The sequence below is a fragment of the Erinaceus europaeus genome, chromosome 1 (assembly GCF_950295315.1).
Source record: "Erinaceus europaeus chromosome 1, mEriEur2.1, whole genome shotgun sequence".
In the NCBI taxonomy this organism is placed as follows: Eukaryota; Metazoa; Chordata; class Mammalia; order Eulipotyphla; family Erinaceidae; genus Erinaceus; species Erinaceus europaeus.
Window position 1 is genome coordinate 30,417,421 of NC_080162.1, and position 18,004 is coordinate 30,435,424.

At 40.2% G+C, this 18,004-nt stretch overlaps 1 protein-coding gene and 1 pseudogene across 6 annotated transcripts in view; one reads left to right on the forward strand and one right to left on the reverse strand.

Annotated features, from left to right (window-relative positions):
• KAT6B (lysine acetyltransferase 6B) overlaps positions 1-18,004 on the reverse strand; it is a 222,243-nt gene that overhangs the window by 130,485 nt on the left and 73,754 nt on the right. The gene's annotated exons all lie outside the window — the stretch shown is intronic.
• On the forward strand, positions 14,428-15,401 carry LOC132541766 (leydig cell tumor 10 kDa protein homolog; annotated as a pseudogene).

The window sequence follows — 18,004 nt, forward strand, 5'->3', positions numbered from 1 at the left end:
TATTTCTCGTGTTCCCACTGCTTACTTTTCAGCCCAAACTGTTCACATATATGACCATGAGTAAAAGAAACCTTGGTTCATAGTCCACAAAGGAGAGCAGCCGTGAAAAATTTGTATGTAATTTGGGAAAGAGGAGTCATGACCAAATCCCTGGGGTTTACTCAAATAAAGGTAAGCATAAATTAATTTGTAAAAATCTATAAAGGATGGAAGGAAAGAACGTATATTAAGGATTTAAGATAGTCTTGAGTGATCTCTAAAAACCCACCTGGAATATTCTCAAAATTCAAAAATATTTAGAAATGTGGAAAAATGACCATTTCCACCATTTTCAGTGCCTCCTTTTGAGAACCTAGAGACTATCCCATCTTGATTGCAGTGAAAATCTGCAGGCAGAAAGAAGACTAAGTCCTGTGGTCTGGGAGGTGGTACTGTGGATAAAATTTTGCAATCTCACTCATGAGTTCAATACCTAGCACTGCATGTACCAGACTGATACTCTGGTTTTTTTGTTTTGTTTTTCCTCCCTCATAAATAAATAAATAAATAAATAAATCTTTAAGAAAAAAGAAGAGGAGAAGGAGGAGGAGGAGGAGGAGGACGTCCTTATATGCAAGTGAACACCACTAAAATGTAGTAAAGGGGGTTGGAATAGAAAGGCTTCATGGAACTTAAACTGCAAAACTAAGGAGGTAGGTTTGGAATGGATAGCCTGGGACAGAGTAGAATGTACTTTGGGGGCTAAACTTCATAAAGAAGTGCAGCAGTGCAGTAGTTAATAAATTTAGCTGCAAAATTCGGAGGCAATGAATCAAGGAAAATGGGCTGAGGGCAAGATGAAGTTATCTTGATTACCAAGCTCAGGTTTCCTCACTATCTTCTTTTTAAAAACATATTTTATTTATTTTAATGAGACAGACAGACAGACAGACAGACAGACAGACAGACAGGAATAGAGGTGAGGCCAATGCTTGGCTCTGGCTTATGGTGGTGTTAGGGATTGAATCTGGGACCTCAGAGCCTTGGCCATGAAAGTCTTTTGCATAACCATTATGCTGTCCCCCTGTCCCTTCACAAGTCTTTTAAGTGTAGTTTATAGCCAAAATAAAAGACTGAAGTAAATGAAGGGATTATTTCATGTATGCATTTGAAATAATACAATGTTCAGGATACAGAGAAAGGGAAAAAAAAATCAAAAGCTATTTTTTTGGTGGGTGGGTCATTTCAACTACTGCAGGCCCAACTTTTCTCATCCTTTTATTTCAGCTTTATAGAGAGAGGACGAGAGACCAGTGCACTGCTCCACCATCCATACAGCTTTCTCTATGCCATACATGGTGCTTCCACCTAGTGCTTACCAGGCTTTTCCTTGGTATGATAAGTGCTGTACTAGGTGAGTGAACTTTTGGACCCCTAAAAATAATGCTTGGTTTCTGTGCATTATTTTTTCTATTTAAGAAATATATATTGTTTATTGTTGAGTCCAAGAGACGGTTCAGCTGGTAAAGTACATACTTACCATGCATGAGGCTGTAGTTTTAATCCCTGGCACCACAGAAACCACCCTGGACAGCACCAAGGAAATTCAATGGATGATGGATCAGAGATTTGGTCTCTCTCTACTCCTTCCCCTCTCTAAATATAATAGATTGAAAATGGGACCAGGGAGGTAATTCAGCAGTATCATGTATGTGTGGGACTCTGGGTTTGTTCCCCTATAGTGCAAATCCAGGGCTTTCATACATGGTAGCTATACACACCACCTGCTGAGTCACTTCCTTGGCTGCCATTTTCCAAGTCAGATCTTGGTGTGTTCTTTTTTAATTAAATTTTATTTTATTTTATTTATTTTATTTTGTTGTCCCCAAGAGGGTGGGTGGGTGGAAGAGAAGGAAAGACTGTGAACAGCACCATTACACCACTCAGAAAGCTTCCCCTTTGCTCCCATGTGGTGGCCAGGGGCTCAAACTCGGATCTTCCTGCAGAGTAAAGAAGGGCTCAGGCCGGGGCCAGTGGCGCAATGGATAACGCGTCTGACTACGGATCAGAAGAAGGGATCACACATGCACTACTGAATAGTGTGAGCTAACTTCAAGTCCTTTAGGCTTCAATTTTAATAAATCTACACAATACTAAAGGTGTCCCATAATTTAAAAAATTTTTTTTATTTCTTTATTCATTGACAGCCAGAAATCAAGAGGAAGGGGGGGGGTGATAGAGAGGGAGAGAGACAGAGAGACACCTGCAGCCCTGCCTCACCACTCGTAAAGCTTTCCCCCAGCAGGTGGGGGCCTGGGGCTCAAACGCAGGTCCCTGCGCACTGTAACATGTGCACTCATCCAGATGCCACCCTCCCCATAATTTTTCTTAAATGTAGTATGTCAGGCATTAAGCCACCTCCCCCTGACCCACCCTGCATTCCTGATACTATGGCCTATTTACATAATCATTGTTTTTGCCTGAAAGATCCCCACCCATTCCATTCTTTGATCTATCTTCTTTCTACCTTGAGACCCTCCACGCTTGCAGGGTAACATTAATCCCACCAGTTAAAACCCTCGCAGCAGTTGCTTAGAAGTTCTACCTTCCAGGCCCACTTTTGCCTTTCTCCACCCCCTTTCCTAGCCATTTCCGTGTTTCCGACTTGCCACTTCCGGTTCTATCCTCTCTGATCAATAGACATTGCATTACCACTCCACCAGTGCAAGGCAGTTCAAGACTCTCCTGCATCTATGAGTGAGTAGCAGCTCAGGCTGGCTCCGGTTGAGTTCTCTCCAACCCAGAGAGCTCGCCCACGCACACGGGAAGAGGCACCCCCATGCTAGCCCGGCAGCAGTACCAGAGACCTCACACATGCGTGGTACTGCTCAGCAACTGCCCTACCCAGTTTTCATTCTGTAAACTTAGGAAGAGAGACAGAGGAGAGAGGGTGAGACACCAAAGTACCAGTCCACAATTCATGAAATTTTCTTGGTACTATCCAAGTTGTTTCCATCTGTTACTGGGGGTTGAATCCAGGGCCTTGTGCATCAAGCCCAGGGCCTCAGGTACAGAAAAATCTGCACTCTACTTTTTGATATCTTATGATGTTTTTCTTTTCCTTGCTGTGCCAGGGCTTCATTGGGGTTTCATGTCTATAGAGATCCACTGCTCCTGGGGAGGCTATTTTTATTTCCTATAGATGGGGGGAGGGAGAAAGAAGAGGAGGGGTCAGGAAGAGGAGGAGAGAAGAGGTAGAGAAACCTTGCTTGGCACTAACATGGGGCTTGGGGCTTGATTCTGGGTCCTCAAGAATGATGACGTGTGCACTCTACTGGGTAAGCCACCATCTGGCCTCTACACCCATTTTTCTACGAAATTCCACATTACTAGACAATGTGTGCCCAGAATTTCCTCTCTAAAGAAAACATACATCTCAGTTCACATGAGAATAGAACAGTAACACCAGACATTTTTGAGCACTTCAATGCAAGGCAGCGCATTTCAAAGGATAGGTGAAAGAAGTGATCCACCCAAAGTGTAGGCAATAGGAGAGTTCCTTATCTGTATAGAATCTAAAAACGGGGCCAGGTGGTAGCACAGTGGGTTAAGTACACATGGCGCAAAGTGCAAGGACCAGCATAAGGATCCCGGTTCAAGCCTCTGGCTCCCCACCTGCTGGGGGGGGGGGGTCGGGGGTAGGGGAGAGTCATTTCACAGATGGTGAAGCAGGTCTGTAGGTGTCCATCTTTCTCTCTCCTACTCTGTCTTCCCGTCCTCTCTGTCATACCCAACAACAACAAAAGCAATAACAATAATAATAACAAAAGGGAAAAAATAGGCTCCAGGAGTAGTGGATTCGTAGTGCTAGCACAGAGCCCCATCAATAACGATTAAGACTGGAGGCAAAAAAAAAAAATAAATCTAAAAACAGAATTAAATCAACTAAAAGTCAGTCCTTTTTTTTATTATCACTTTGCAATTGCAATTCTAAACAATTCTAACTCCTTCCTGCTGTGCCTGATGGCTCCCATCATAGACACCTCTCCTTGGTCCACCACTAGTAGCAGTTCTCAGCATCTTACCATGTGCTTTACACTGACTTTCTTTTAACCCTCATTCTGCAGGAGTGAAAAGAAGTGTGAGAAGACTGAATAAATGGGAGCATGAGGATTTACCCCAGGCAGCCCAGTTCTGCAAGCTTAATATACAAGCTGCCACCACTCAGGGGAAATGAGTAGCAAAGTAGCAGAAACTACCGGGCAGTTCAGCTGAGAGTCAACACCTGAGTTTGAATGTCATCTCCCATTAGTCTGACTCCTGCCCAGTCCAATAGTCAATCAACAATGGACAGCCTACAGCTCAGAAAACATTTCTTACTTATTAATTCATTGCTCATTTTTTGACAGTTTCCCTAGAGAGTGAAGCAGGTTAACTCTGCTACATCTCTGTCCAAAGTGGCCTAAGGCAATGATCTCTCACAATGGATCTGCAATGGTAAAAACCCTCCTAATGAAATCATTCTGGACTCTGTTAGTGTTTTCTTTTAATAAGCAAGGACATTTATGTTTCTATATTGTCATAACAAAACATTCTTTTCCTTAATTGCTTCAATTTTTAGACTATGCTTTTCACTGGAAGCAACTATAATGAAAGAATGCAAAATATAGAGTAAAAAACAAGTACATTTCTTCAATGGTTAATAATTTAACTTGAAACATAACTCATTTTCTCTCCTTAGTCTATCCTTTTCTTACTTGGAATGTTAAGATACAATCCTCAAAAGTTTAGTGAGGGTAGAATCTCTCTGACAATTCATAATAATAAACTGTAAGCAGAGTCCTGCAGTGAAGACTCTGAAAAATATTGAGAACCACCCCCCAGCTCTTTTATTCTAGCCCAATTACTAGAGTGGGAAAAGATAAGATAAAATTGCCAACACAAATATAAACATGAGGGGCTAGGGAGACAGCAGAATGATTATACAAAAGGATCTCATGCCTGAGGCTCCTAAGTTCCAGGTTCAATCCCCAGCAACACCGTAAACCAGAGCTAAGCAGTGCTCTGATAAAAAAATTAAAATAGGGGGAGTCGGGCGGTAGCACAGCAGGTTAAGCGCACAAAAGAAAAGGACTATGAAACTGAGGTACTGTTATTGGCTATATCAAATATCTTCACAAAGTCTGAATTCCTGAGTACAGTTTGAAACTCAACTAATATTCAAATAACTACACAATATCCTCCAAAGAATAAAGAGAAAGAAACAATGGTGGTTGGGAGGAGCAATTATCTGTGAAAATAAGGCATATTTCCCTTAATTTTAAACAACAACAACAACAACAACAAAACTAGTACTGCTAAACACAAGGACCAGTGTAAGGATCCTGGTTCGGGAGCCCAGCTCCCCACCTGCAGGGGAGTCGCTTCACAAGCGGTGAAGCAGTTTTGCAGGTGTCTATCTTTCTCTCCCCCTCTGTCTTCCCCTACTCTCTCCATTTCTCTCTGTTCTATCCAATAATGACAACATCATCAACAACAACAATAATAATAACTACAATAAAAACAACAAGGGCAACAAAAAGGGAATAAATATTTTTTAAAAAGAAAATAAAAATAGAAATAAAAACACATATTAAATATGGATAGAGATGTGTGGCCATTTCACAAAAAAGCTTCCAAGCATTAAATTTATTAATATTAATTAATTATTAATCAATATTTTTTAAAAGACAGCAAGGTCATCAATCGAGGCTGACTAAGATAACGGGAGGCAAAAATTTAAGATAGCTTCTTGGTATACATAGCCTGTTAAATTTCAACCACCCTTCTTTGTGAGCAGTGCTATGAATATGATAAATTTCTCTGCCATGATTAGGTTGTTACATGACCAAAGCCAAGAGGATTTTTGTGAAGCTACAAAGGTTCCAAATTCATTGACTATTAGCCCATAAAAAGAGAGACCATTCAGGGTGGACCTGATTTAATCAGATGGATGCTGTGAGATAAGCAAGAAAAAGGATCTCACTCACAGACAGAAGTTGAGAAATAAGAACAGAAAGCGAAACATAAAGCAGAACATGGACTGGATTTGGTGTATTGCAGCAAAGTAAAAGACTCTGGAGGAAGGTGGTGGTTTCAGGTCAACCATAGGGAGGTAGGAATTGGGACACAGACCTCTGGTGGTGGGAGAAGTATGAAACGAAACTATTAACTTACAATTTTATTTATAAATCACTATTAATTCAATATGTCAGAGAAAAATAGATTGAATATTTCAATGTCTTTAACTGCCTAGAAAAATTTTAGCTTTGAGTATATATATATTCTTTTAGTGCAAGCACTTGATGCTTCAGATTTGTAAACTGAATCCTGACACTGGGCTTAAGTTTAAGCATTTCTTTTTTTAAAAAATGTGTTTATTATATTTATTTATTTTCCCTTTTATTGTCCTTGTTTTTATTGTTATTGTTATTAATGTTGTCATTGTTGGATAGGACAGAGAGAAATGGAGAGAGATGGAGAAGAGAAAGACAGACACCTGCAGAGCTACTTCACCACCTGTGAAGCGACTCCCCTGCAGGTGGGAAGCTGGGGGTTTGAACCGGGATATTTAGGCCGTCCTTGCATTTTGCACCACGTGCCCTTATCCCACTGCGCTACCACCCAACTCCCTTGTTTAAGCATTTCTTTTTTTTTTTAATTTATTTCTTTATTGGGGAATTAATGTTTTACATTCAACAGTATTGTTTAAGCATTTCTAAAAATTAGCTTTAAAAAAAAATACTGAAGTGGCCTGGGAGGTGGTGCAGTGATAAAGCACTGGACTCTCAAGCATGAGGTCCTGAGTTCAATCAGTGGCAGCAGATGTGCCAGAGTGATGTCTGGTTCTTTCTCCCTTTCTTTCTCATAAATAAATAAATAAATAAATAAATAAATAAATAAGCAAATAAAATCTTAAAAAAAAAAAATACTAAGTTACCTACAACTTTAGAACAAATGTATCAGAATCATTTGGTCCAGAACTCTACCCCACTAGGGAAAGACAAGAGACAGGATGGGACGTATGGGTCAACCTACCAATGCCCGTGTCCACCAGAGAAGCAATTACAGAATCATTTGGTCCTGTCAGTATCTAAGATATTGTTATTAGTAGATCTCATTAAATGTCATAAGGCACAGCCAAATATATTACGATAAATCTTAACTAAGAGATTTTCAAAGAAAAGCAGGCTCAACTTGGTTATAATAATTATTATTTACTGCCTTTTAAACTCTAATACCACCTGGGGCCCTACTCAGGGAATCCTTGGATTCACCCATATTTATGATGGGCCTATACCTCTAATAGATCCCTCTCTCCACCATCACAGATATCTTCCATCAGGAATGTCATCATAGGCCCTTTTGAGGGCCTCTCCAGACCCTTACCCTCATTACATACTAGTAATGGTAGGGACTGCCCCACTTTCTGAAGGGAAGCTGGGTCATCCTACTGTGCCACTCAAAGAAGACAGGTCCTGAAATGACTGCAGCCTAGAATGTTCCCCGCTGTGACCATCAGCTGCAAGCTCAGAGGTTTATACAGGCTCCTGTGCTAAATATTTATATACATAGGCCCTGGGTCAAATTGGCGTGGTAAAGGGTTCACTGATTGTATTTATCTATTTTCCTTTTTAAAAAAAATTTTTTATTATATTTATTGGACAGAGACAGCCAGAAATCAAGAGGGAAAGGGGTGACAGAGAGGGAGAGAGACACAGAGACACCTGAAGCACTGCTTCACCACTTACAAAGCTTTCCTCCTGCAGGTGGGGGCTGGGAGCTTGAACCGGGTCCTTACGCATTGTAATAATGTGCTCAACCAGGTGTGCCACCACCTGGTCCCTTATTTATCTTTTTTTTTTTCAAGTTTGAAACTACTTTCTGCCTTAATGCAGTTTTCTAGTCCAATTTTAAACTTGGACACCATCTTCGCAGGCAATATTTTTAGTCCACTGCCATGATAGCTATCAAGTCCAAGCAAAAATTACTAAAGTCACAGGGCCCTAAAAACATACCTAAGATAGACTTCCTTGCTTCTTTCTACCCTAAAATCCCTATTGTCATCTGCTCTATTACAACCTTTTGGCTCCTGTTTATTAAACATTTTGTCCCACTTTATATCTTACTGCTTTTCAGCCACCAACTTGCATATGATTCCATCCTGAACTCCCTGGGCAGATGACCTCACCAATGTATCCCAGAACCTCACCTCTACAGAACCCTACCTCACTAGGGAAAGACAGAGACAGGATGGAGGGTATGGATCGACCTGCCAATACCCATGTCCAGCTGAGAAGCAATTACAGAAGCCCGACTCCCACCTTCTGTACCCCCCCAAAAAGAATTTTGGTCTATATTCCCAGTGAGGGCTCTGCTGTCCATGGTACTCTCATGAGGTACCAGACTCCAACCAAGGACTTCGTGCTAAGTAAGGTTCACATTCTACCCAGTGAGCTATCTCCTAACCACTCAGACAATTACTTCTTATAAATTAAATAAATATGCTGGCCCTTGTCTTCATACATGAGTTTCTGTAATTAGGCTACTGTGAATCTGTCCATGAGAAAGAGTTGTCTGATTTTAGTTAAGAATCAGTCAGACCCTAGACTATCAGTTTTCTCATTTTTGTATATTTATTTATTTTATGAAAGGGATATCAAAGACACTGACTTATGAGGTGTCTGGGCTCAAGCTTAGGACCTCTGCATGTAAAACAGATGCTTTAACCACTGAATACCCTCCCTGACTTTTATATTAGTTAACTATTGCCACACATGATGGCTTAAAAATAATGATCATTATCTAGTAGTTCTATATGTCAAAAGTTTAGGTAGTCTTGACTGAGCTCTATATTTAGGATCTCAAATAGGCAGGTGAAAAGTGTTACACAACTCGGGTCCACCTCCCCCTTAAGATAGAGACAGGCAATGAGAGAGAAAGAGACACCACAGCAATGAAGTTGAAGTTGGGGCCTGGACCACACACATGGTAAAGCAGCACTATCCAAGTGAGCTATTTTGCTGTCATTCTCAGGATAGGTTCTTATCTGAAGGCTCTTGGGAAGAATTCAGGTCATTTAGGCTGTTGAGAGGATTCAGATCATAGCAACTGTAGAACTGAGGTTCCTGTGTTATGCCAGATAGGGTCTGCCTCAGCTTCTAGAAGCTATCCACATTCCTTGGCACATGATGCCCTACAACTCTAAAGCCAGTAATAACACTGAATCAAATCCTACTCACACTTAGAATTTTGTTCTACCACTAGCCAGAGAAAATTATGGGCACATGTGAGAGCACGTTCCTTTTGTCGCACAAGCTAATCTAGTCATGGGAGTGGTATTTCAATACATTCAGAATCAAAGAGGAGGGAATTACACAGAAGACAAGAGCCATTGGGAACCATTCTTAGAATTCTTCTACTGTAATGAAGCATAGCAAACCCAGTAAGATAATGATGCCTGGTAGAACTCCTTAGGAAAAAAAAAAAAAAAGAGAGAGAGAGAAAGAAACAGGAAGGAAGAAAGAAAGAAAATGAAAGATTGGGCAGCTTCCTACAGAAGATATAATAGAGATAGTCAAGCACATATTCTTCTCTTATAGGGCCCTATATAAACATGCAAGTCCTTCACCCCACAGCCAAGTCACCCACTAATGACTAGGAATAGCAACTATGGTATAACAACTGCCATTAGTTTTCTTACTTTATTCCTATTACTTTTATTATTATTACTTTTCTATATCCTTAGAGCTAAAGTGTTGTTGTTATTGTTGTTGTTTTACTTTTTCTAGCTGGAAATTTATCAGTGTATTTTAAACAAACATAGAAAATCAAGTTTCACAATGTTTAAGCAAGAAGGGGCTGGATGGTGATTTGTCCACAGAATGCACATGCTACCATGCACAAGGTTCAACTCCCCTAGTCCTGAGCTGCAGAGGGGAAGAAGTGGAGTAGGTGTCTCCTTCTTTTTCCCACCTCCTACCCAGGGGGAAAAAGGAGGTGGGGGGGTGGCCACCAGGAACAGTGGAGTCAGGCAGGCCCAAACCCCAGAAATAACCCTGGTGAACCCCCTCCAAAAAAGGGAAAGAAATCATAACCCAGATTCTTACTAGACACCAATTTATGAAAACTTATGTTCTTACTGTTGAATGTAAAACATTAATTCCCCAATAAAAAAGAAACTTATGTTAAACACTGTGAAGTTAATACTTCTCAAAGGGGTTAAGAAACAGTGAATGACACAGAGTAGACAATATAAAATGATTAATGATGTCACATTTAGTCAAAAGGCCAAGAATTTATGAAATATTGATATCAAACTAGACAGATTTTAAAATATACCGAGTATCCCTATTAATATCAATGGTGACAAGTAGATAAGAATATCTTTAAAATATTACCAACATGACTCTAAGCTTTTGAGGTTATTTAGTGAGTGTGTGTGTGTGTGTAATGAACTTAGGGCCTCGTACATATATGTCATCAATGAGCTGCCTCCCAGCCTAATTCATTCATATTCTCTCTCTCTCTCTCTCTCTCTCTCTCTCTCTTCTCTCTCTCTCTCTCTCTCTCTCTTTCCTTTAGAGAGGGTGAAAAAGAGAAAGGAAGCACCAAAGCACTGTTCCACCATCCATGTAATCACCTGTACATGGTGCTCTCATGTGGTGCCAGAGATTAACCCTGAGCCCCACTCCTGATAAGGTTTTACCTACTGAGCCATCTTCTGGACCCACAATTCCTATGTGTAAATAAGAAAAAAATAAGAGGAAATATACTGAAGTGGTTGACTATTTAAATGTGACTACAAGAGAATTTAATTGCATGCATTTTTACATTGTGCCCTACTCTTAATAAGCATGTTTTGTCATAATAAAACACAAGCATTTTTAGAAAGCACCAAAAAAAAAAATTGCTAAAGATTTCACTATGTGGAATTTGAAGAGAGACAAACCTGTTAACAGTAGAAACTAGAAATGAAAGAATGCAAGAGAGTTTAAACAAGTAAGGACCACAAAAAGCCAACAGCATGAGAGAACGGAAGTCAGAGGCTATAGGGTAGAGAAACAGACATGAAATGGAGTGAAGTCAACAAGTAGAGCAGAGAGCAGAACAATGTGTAAAGGAGGGTAGAAAGATCAGAGGAGTCAGAGGAATATGGGTAAGTAGATGACACAGACAGAACTGATTCAGTTTACCTAGAACTCCTTTGATTTCTAAGCACCTTCCAGTTCCCCTTTTGAACAAATGATGTTTCATACCTTTAAACTAAAAACAATCAAAACCACATTCAGATCATTGCTTTTAAGGTGGGGAGTGGAGTCTTGAATTTTTAGTGAGGCAAACCTGAAACTTGTATGGTGTTATAATATAGTCACATTATTGCAAAGTAAAAGGAAGCAGAGATGAGAGAAACTTCAACAGTCTAGAGGGGGAAACCAAAGAACTCTACTTTTCTGAAATTAAGAATAGATTGTTGCTATCTCCAAAAATAAAGATTAGAAAGTGTTAAAAAAAAAAAAAGTGAAAGTATAAAGACTGGGGAGCAAGTGATGGCATGGCCAGTTGAACACATGTTGCCACACACAGGGACCCAGGTTCAATCCCCAGGTCCCCAACTGCAAGGATGAAGCTTCATGAGTAGTGCTGCAGGTGTCACTTTTTCCTCTCTCCATCTCCATGTCTCCCGTCCTTCTCAGTCTGTGTCTCTATCTAAATAAATCAATAAATTTTTTTAAAAACATTGCTCTTACAGGGTAAAAAATAAAACAAAAAGTTTTTTAATTTCTATTTTTTTTTTTAATTACATGTCAACAGGGGTTTAAATCCACACCATTCCCACCACCAAAGTTCTGAATCTTCAGTCTCCCCACTGCAATTCACCACAGTTCCCCTAAGGTTGTAGACATGGGTCAACCATCACCTCTAATTATGTTTTCAAAACATAATTTCTTCTAGTCCCCACCCCGCCCCCCTTTTCAAATAAAGCCATTCTTCAAATCGGTCATGGCAGTTGTGAGTCTCTGATTCTCTCCATTCCCAGCACTCATAAACAGAACAATTCCAGCCAGAAAGGGATTTGCCCATTAGCCATGCTATCTCTACAAAGACTGCAGCCTTATTAAATTACAACTGTTTGCACAAGGTCAAGCACTGAGAGTTTAATTCAAATTGTTACCAGGTATAATGCTGTCAGGTCAACTTAAACAAGCCAACGGAGGGTTGGAATATGATTAGACATTAAAACAGAATCTTTCACATCTGTTTTTACCCAAGGATGAAATTATTGTACTTCAATTCAACTAGATCATTAACATACTACTACACCATACCTTGCCTCAAAGGGTATAGGAATATCAGTGCTTCAGAAGCCGCAGTGAAGCTTGCCAACACAGCCAGAAGTGAGGTCACTGCCTATTTTACAGGATGTCAATACTTCTTCATAAAATGTGAGCAATAATCAGTTAGACATGAACACATTCTAAATAACAGAACGAAAACTTCCATGTACTTAAGTAAACTGTTTTTGTGTATTCGAGCCTATTAATCATTCATTCTGATGGCTTAGATAGATAACCTGATAGCACATTCAGCAAAAATTATGATTCAACAATAATTTTTAATGGAAGGTTGTCTTATCCACAGATGGTCATGGGGATAACATTTTAACTTCAAATAGCATGAGAGTGAAAGATCCATATAAACATTTTAAGGCACAAACACTAGGGACACTCAAGAGTAAATGAGTGTACTACATAAAAGAATAATTGAAGATTTGCTGCATTAAAAGCTCCTTTAACAGGGAATGACACCTGGACAGTCTAGACTTACTTAGAATCCATTTCTGAAGTAACTGAACACTTCTGAAACTGTTTTTGCAGTCCTATCTACTGGAGACTCTGGTGGCTATTTGTGGCTGCTGTACACATTTCCCACCCTCGCCTCTTCTGCTGGTATCTTTCTTTTGGGCCAACATTTCCATTCCTGGTCTGGAAGAGCTATCAAATCCCAGTGCCCTTACCTATCCAAGTCACATCCTCCAACCACAGCCCTCATACCTCCAAGTACTGGGTACCTGTGCATGGTAACATGTGTTCAACTGTTCACCTGTGAAGCGACTACCCTGCAGGTGGAAGCCAAGGCTCAAACCAGGATCCTTATGCCGAAATAAGGACCTTATATGGTCCTTGCACTTTGTGTCACATGCGCTACCGCCCGACTCCCTAATTTATTTACTTTTAACTTCTATTTTACCAGAACACTGTTCAGCTCTGGCTTGTGTTGGTATGAAAGATTGAATCTGGGACTTTGGGGCTTCAGATGTGAAAGTCTCGTTGCATAGCTAGCCATTATGCTATTTATCCCTGCACTGATAAATTCTATGTAATATTGACATGTCATAGAATACAGTTTCCTTTCAAAAAAAAAAGCCATCACTTCATACTGGAGTCATTACTGGAGCAGAGGTCAACTACCAGCACAAAGAAAAGTTATTATTTTGCAAAGGACTTGAAAAAGAAAACCTCCACAATCGAACTTCTACAATTTGGGCTGGGGGAGAAAATGCAAGAAACATTTGTGGCATTAAGATTTGTTTAGAATGTTGATCTATTATTTTCTATAGAAATAATTATATCTATTAAGCATGAAAAATATTTTATTTATTTGAGTCAATTAACTATAAAGGAATTATTTGGGAGATGAAAAAAAAATCAAAGATTCATTTCCCCGCTAAAGATATGATCACTTTAGAAAATAAAGGTAACTAGAAGGGAAGAACTATTTTATGCTTCTATTTTTTTTAGCACAAGGCCATATTCAATAGCATTCAATACTCTACACTCAACATTTCATGTGAAAATAAAACAGATCAGGCACAAAAATTTAGTCCTGGCCAGGGCTCCACCACTCTGGGCTGATATATTTTATATTATTTTATTTTGCTTCCAGAGTTATCACTGGGGCTGGTGCCCACACTACGAATCTACTGCTCCTGGAGGCCATTTTTTCCTGTTTTGTTGGCCTTGCTGTTGTTAGGCTGACCTTTTTAGCTAGAAAGAGACAGAGGATGAGAAGGAAGGCCACCAAAGCACTAAAGATTCCCCCAGTGCAGTGGGTCAGGCACATGGTAAAGCATGCACCCTCCCAATTAAGTTATTTTGTTGGCCCCACAAAACTTTTCTTGGACCCATTTTCTTAGTTGTGTAAAGTGAGTAATGCCGGAGCCAGGCGGTGGCGCACCTGGCTAAGCGCACACATCACAGTGAGCAAGGACCCAGGTTCAAGCCCCTGGTCCCCACCTGCACGGGAAAGCTTCGTGAGTGGTTAAGCAGTGCTGTAGGTGTCGTCTCTCTCCCTCTCTATCTCCTCTTCCCTCTCAATTTCTCTCTGTCTCTAACCAATTAAAAAAAAATTTTTTTTAATAGGCATGTCCCGTCTTGCCTTGCACAGAGGTCGCCGTAAGAGCGCAGGCGCGAATATGGCGCAGGGGCAGCGCAAGTTCCAGGCGCAGAAACTGGCCAAGAGCAAAGCGAAGGCGGCGGTGGCCGAGCAGAGCCGCGGTCCCAAGAAGGGCGGTTGGCTCACTGCGGGTCGTGCAGCAGCAGAAGCTCAAGAAGGAACTGGAGGTCAGGATCCGGAAAAAAAATCGAACACAACGTGATGACGAAAGCCAATAGCAACCCGCCCAAGAAGCTGGCGCTGCTCAGGCCGCCCCCCAAGAAGGGAGGGCCCGCCAAGGCCCCCTCCCGAGGACGTGGCACAGACTCCTCAGACTCCACCAGAGGCCCCGCCCCCAGACTGGGTCATGGAGGCACACAGTCTCCGCTATGTGACTTTTTTTTTTTGTGGACACCCCCGCGCTCCCCAATAAAACAGATCAAACAAGAAAAAGAAAAAGAAAATAAATAAATAAAGTGGGTAATGCTCACCTTACCTACTACATAAGTAAACAGTATAGATCCACTGAGATAAAGTTGTGGGGGGGGGGGCGGTTATCACAAAAAAGTAATACACAAATATTAAGTTGTTGTCCAGAAGTTGAAACTCATTTAAAAATCAGTTCCATCTTAGATGAAGTTCACTGCTAAGGTAAAAAAAAAAATAGATGTTAGCCCCATCTTTTAAATCCTATAGTATACAAGCAACATGTCTTGCTAGGAGGTAATAGAAGAATGAATCTGAGACAAAAGTTTGGGCAGTGCTTGTGTACTGGATTTCCCCTGCCTACAAGGGCTATTCCAAGTATAGGACAGTAAGCAACTTAATGGGAGTAAGGGATAAGAAGAATGTGTCACAGAATGGGAAGAAGAGCAGTGACACAATGACTACTCCTGGCTTGGGACCCCACACAAAGTACATTATTCTAGGTACACAGACAGACTGTGTTTGGGTCATGTCATGCTGGAGTAAGGAATAGGGGAGGGAAAAGAACTGACTAGAATACTTGCCAGAGAATATGTCTGTGCTTGGACTTGTTTGAAGTGTGGAGGAGGCAGTGAAACCAGAATGTTAGGGTGCAGGATTACAATAAAAGCATTACAATACTTAACACCTCCTCCCCGTGTCCCAAAAAACTGCCTTCTGAAATCTTTAAACACCAATAATTAATGAAGCACACAGCAATTTGTTTAACAAAAGAGTATTTCAATATACAATTGTATACCACACAAAAATTCATACTTGAATGGTATATTGAACAAAATAAACTATGTTAAATGTAAAGTCAATAAGTTCTTTTCTGAGTGTTGAGCATCCCGCCACTAACAAAGAAAAAATTATAAGAAACTGAACAGAAAGGAATTAATTATCATACTACTTTGGCTCAATACTAATTTATAGTGAAATAATTTGGGCAATGGTGTACTTTACTTGAAGTAAAATGTAAAGCAACACATTTAAATGTAGGATTCAGGGCTGGGGAAACAGCATAATGGTTCTGCAAAAAGGCTTTCATGCTAGAGGCACAAGAAATGCCAGATTCAATCTCCAGCACCACCATAAACAGAGTTGAGCAGTGCTCCGGTAAAAAGAAAAGATGGGATTATACCTTATACAATTAAACTAAAAGAATATCTTCTAAGTAAAAGTAGAATTCTTGGGGTGTTGACACGGGTCTGTGTTCACAAACATCTCCAGCCTCCAAAAGACACACTACACTCACTCAAAACTTTTTTTAGGATTCTATTCTAAACTAACAGCAATACCTGGCTGATCACCAACACGCAATAAAATGTGAAGATTCTCTTTTGCAATTAATCCCAATTCTCCATTAATCTCCTGGAATCTTTCTTCAATGACTTAAGGGGAGGAGGCTAGACAGGAGATGACCCAAGTAAGAGCACTCTCTAGTCCTAACAAGACCTTACATGTAATCCATTTCAAGTTTTCCTGATCCAGGTTGAGTTATGTATGGTGAAGGTTGTAAAAGTTGTGGGTGCATTTGGCCATTTCTGGACAAAACCTGCAGTGGATGCTTCTAGACGAGGTTAGTACTTATTAATTATTGGCTTCAACTTCGGGACCCAGGCTAACACTTGATAAAGCAAGGGGAAGAAAATTTACATTTAGTGCCTTATCATATATATTTGTACAGTAAATGATAGAAAGGACTATGTGAGGGAGTTCGGCAGTAGCGCAGCGGGTTAAGCTCATGTGGTGCATAGCACCAGGACCGGCCTAAGGATCCCGGTTGCAGCCCCCAGTGGGGGAGTCGCTTCACAGGCGGGGGAGTCGCTTCACAGGCGGTGAAGCAGGTATGCAAGGTGTCTCTCTTTCTCTCCCCCTCTGTCTTTCCCTCCTCTCTCCATTTCTCTCTATCCTATCTAACAACGACAACATCAATAACAACAATACCTACAACAAAAATAAAAAACAAGGGCAACAAACAGGAAAATAAATTAATTAAAAAAAAAAGGACTGAGACTGAGGTACTGTTATTGGGTATATCAAGTACCTTCACAAAGTCTGGAATTCCTGAGTACAGTTTGAAACTCAACTAATATTCAAATAACTACACAATATCCTCCAAAGAATAAAGAGAAAGAAACAATGGTGGTTGGGAGGAGCAATTATTTGTGAAAATAAGGCATATTTCCCTTAATTTAAAAAACCGAGTACTGCTAAACACAACAGTTGGCAGACAATATCACCACATGACAGCTTTAACTGCCTGTCACTCAATGTTCAAAGTCTGATTTTATGCACAAAAGGTAGTTTGTGGCATCAGTGCAAAATGTGAAAAAAGGAAGGCTAAATCAACTTGTACTAACATTGAAGAGTACAACTAGCAGCATCCAGGAAAAAAACCTTTGGCAATTTTAGTAACTCTAGTGTCACTACTGACTATTCCTTGACTCTGTAACTTTCTCCAGATTCAAACTCCAAGGTAAATGCAATCAAGCTGAGCCTCAATGACAAGCTCACCCTTAGAATTTTTAGGAGGCAAGATCAGTAAGTGCCCAGTTGACCGGCACCAGCTTCTGCAACAAAAAGCAGGCCCTCCCAGGACCTGTCAGGAGACAATTTACAGTGGACAACAAATACCAACTATAAACATTTTCTATATTCTTCATTAAATAACTCAAAATATAAATCAAAACAACACTGACAAAGATAAACAATGTTATCTCTGCCAGTCCACATTACATGTCAGTTATCATTTCAGCTAAAAAATAATTTAAAACAGCGTATCACTACCACAAGCTGCCATCATCAGTCAGAGTTGACAAAAATTAAAGTTCCCAGAAGGGCTAATATCATTAATGCAGTTCTGATGACAAAGATGCAGGAGATTATTTAAGTTTTTATGTCAGATCATGTTAACTATCATGTTTAAATTGGTAAATTGTTGCTTGTTAAAATAACGATTTGCCAAAATAATAAATAATGCATGTTGTGACATGTTAGTGAATTTATTATTTTATAAAGATCATAGACCCAGATGTACAATCATTTCAGTGCAATGCCATGTTGTGGAAAATAAGAGTAC